The sequence below is a fragment of the Pteropus medius genome, unplaced genomic scaffold (genome assembly GCF_902729225.1).
Source record: "Pteropus medius unplaced genomic scaffold, Ma_sr-lr_union100, whole genome shotgun sequence".
Taxonomy (NCBI): Eukaryota; Metazoa; Chordata; class Mammalia; order Chiroptera; family Pteropodidae; genus Pteropus; species Pteropus medius.
This window is the reverse complement of record NW_024345861.1, coordinates 3762093-3765847: the sequence shown is the minus strand read 5'-3', so window position 1 is coordinate 3765847 and position 3755 is coordinate 3762093.

Genomic DNA, 3755 nt, shown 5'->3' with positions numbered 1-3755 from the left:
AATAAGGTCTTCCAAAGTTATAAAATAGCCAAAATTATTTATCTTCTCTATCTTAATTTTTTAGTTATTACAAAGTAATTTTTCATGATTAATAACACAGACAAGGTTGTGGCCACTTTCTTTTGGGGGGTATCTGTGTTATTAACTGGAAATTCTTGTTGATGCTGCCCTTCTCTGAGACAGGACACAAATTTAGAAATTTGAAGTAATACAATCATCAAGGTGGTTTTTTTTCCCCAAATAATTCCACTTTCTACATGGCCACTAGGTAGCACCAAAGGCTGCTCCTCCACTTTGTGACCTATAGCAAAGTATTCACAAAAAAGAGGATGCAAGAAATAATTGTGTTTAGGTTTTTAAAATTTCTCAATTATTTTTTAAAATATTTTTCCTACCCCCTTTTCTCCCCTCTTCTGGGTTATCAATTACACATACATTGGACTGCTTAATATTCTCCCACATCTCCATTCTTCTTCAGTCTTTTTCTCTCAGTCTCAAGTGTGTGTGTGTGTGTGTGTGTGTGTGAAATCAAGTCCACTAATTCTTTCTTCTTCTATCTCCAATCTGATGAGCCCAATTAGTAATTATTTCAGTTATCGTATTTTTCTAATCTAGAATTATTTATTTTTGTTGTAGTTTCCATATCTCTGCTGCAATGTTCTCATTTGTTGATACCACATTTTCCTTTAATTCTTTGAAAACTTTTTAATTCTTTGAACATATTTATAATAGATGTTTTTAAGTCTTTGTCTGCTAAATCTGATCTTTGGGCCCACTCAGAGTCAGTTTCTATTAACTGCCTTTTCCACCATGCCTGGGTCTCACTTTTCTATCTCTTTCAATGTCTAGTATTATTTTTTCTGTTCAAAATTAGATATCATAGAAAAAAACATTGTACTGACTGTAGATTCCTATGTGTTTTTATGGTTACTGGGTTTTTATTATAGTAGATAACTTACCTGACTGTAAACTGAAAATTTTCTATCCCTTGTGGTATGCAGCAACCGATATCTGTTTCATTCTTAGATTTTTAGCCTGGCCTCCTGGGGAGTCACCTATGTATCTGTGTAATTTCACAGTCAGCCAGGAATTTGAACAGAGATTGGACTCAGGCTTTCTGTGGTTTCCTTTCTTCTTAGGTTTCACACCTAATTACCAATTGTCCTGCTGGACTTGGGCTCTGTCTACTGACAGTTCAAATTCGTAGGCTTCTGCTTTTTGTTGCTCCATGTAAGCACAGATAAATATGCATTCAGATAAAAAAAAAGAGAGAGAGTTTGGAGAAACATGGCAGAGTGAGAAAAATCCCCAGATCTCCCCCCATGAAACTACAATAAGCTAAACATCTAAAACTCAACAAAAAACACCCAAACTGCACACTAGAACATCTGAGCATAGGATCTGAGCATAAGAGCTACCACAGGTCAGACCCTAGATGTCGGGTGGTGGACTGGGAGAAAGAAGAAGCTACTTCTCACAGCCAGAGCTCACTGTAGGTGGAGGGGGAAGGGAGAAGGTGCAGCAATTTCCCTGAACAGCCCTGACTGGGAGAGTTGTGAGCTCCATGCAGCCAGCAGCAGGGCTCAGTCATCAAGGCAGAAAGCAGAGAAGTAGGGACGGCAGAGAAGCAGAGATGGTAGAGAAACAACAGTTGATTTTTACCAGCTGTGGTTGCAAAACTGAGGCAGAGCCACAACCCACATCCCTCAACCAATAGTCTCCCTCCCACCATATCCTCAGAGACCAAACATCACGGAGCCCCAGGGGAATCTGAGCGAATGCTACCAAAACTGCTGCTAACACAGACAGGGACTGAGACTGAGGGCAGCAGGCGTGACTAAACATCTATAAGGAAAAAAAAAACATTATTAAGACATTATATAAAGCAGGGATCCAAGAGGCTTAGATGCCACCTACTGGAAACCAATAGAAAAATGCCTTCTTTGTGAAAGAGAGACCTTATATAATAAATCTTCTTTCTGAGGAAAAAAAAATGCAGAACACACTTCCATTAATGCCCAGGCAGAGAAAAAGTCCATTAAACACCATGAACAGCCAAGGTAACAAGTCATATCAGGAAGAAAGGAAAAAATATCCAGAAAATAAGCTTAAAGACACAGAAATATACAATTTAAATGACAGAGATTTCAAGATGATACTTCTGAAAATACTCAGTGAATTCCAAAATGAGTCATATCAATAATTTCAGGAATTGAAAAAAAAACCTAGATGAGCAGAGCAAGGAGATTGAAACCCTCAGAAAGAACCAAATGGAAATTCTGGAGATAAAGAACACACTGCAAGAGTTGAAAAATGAAATACCAAGCTTGGGAAATAAAGTTGACCAAATGAAGAAAAGATTCAGTGATAGCGAAGACAAAAATCTAGAAATAAATCAAAAGGAAGAAGAGAGAAACCAAAGAATGAAAAATAATGAAAGAGAAATTCAAGAACTAGCTGATACCATCAGGAGAGGAAACTAGAATCATGGGCATTACCGAAAGCGAGGAAAAGGAGCAGGGATTAGAAAGCATTTTCAGACAAATAGTTGACGAGAATTTCCCAAATCCAAGGAATGAGCTGAACCTCGGAATTCAAGAAGTCGACAGAACACCCAATTATCTCAACTCAAAAAGTCCTTCACCAAGACACATTGTATTAAAGTTATCAAAAATCAGGGACAAAGACAGAATTCTCATGGCAGCCAGGGAGAAGAAAACGGTAACTTATACAGGAAAACCCATTAGATTATCCAAGGACTTCTCAGTGCAAACCTTACAAGCCAGAAAGAAATGGAATCAAATATTTAAACTATTAAGTGAAAGGAACTACCAGCCAAGAATAATGTATCCAGTTTAGCTCTTCTTTAGATATGAAGGAGAAATTAAGACCTTTCCAGACATACAAAAATTGAGGGAATTCTCCACTACAAGTCCTGCATAAAAGGAAGTACTGAAAGGGGTCAGCTCTGCTAAAACAAAATGACAAAAAAAAAAAAAAAAAAAAGAAAGAAAACCATAATTAGGAGTAAAGATAACACAAAAAAGAAAACTACAGACAAATGTCTCTCATGAACATAGATGCAAAAATCCTAAATAAGATACTAGCGAACCGAATACAGCACATATTAAAAAGATTATACACCACAATCAAGTGGGCTTCATCCCAGGGGCACAGGGATGGTTCAACATATGCAAATTAATTAATGTGATACACCACATAAACAAATTAAAAAATAAGAATCATACGATCATATCAATAGATGCAGAAAAAGCCTTCGACAAAATACAGCATCCATTTATGATCAAAACACTTAACAAAATCAGTATAGAAGGAAATCACCTTAAGAAAATAAAGGCCATATATGACAAACCCTCAGGCAAAATTATACTTAATGGTGAAAAACTAAAAACCTTCCCTCTAAGATCAGAAACAATTCAATATAACATTGGAGGTCCTAGCAAATGCAATCAGACAAGAGAAAGATATAAAAGGCATCCAAATAGGAAATAAAGAAGTCGAACTGTCACTATTTGCAGATGACATGGTTCTCTCTATAGAAAACCCTAAAGACTCCACAAGAACACTACTAGAAAAAATAAACAAATACAGTATAGTCTCTGGATACAAAATCAACATTCAAATATCCATAGTGTTCCTATACTCTAATAACGAAATGTCAGAAAAAGAAGTAGAAAAAAAAATTCCTTTTGCAATTGCAACAAAAAGAATAAAATACCTAGGAATAAATTTAA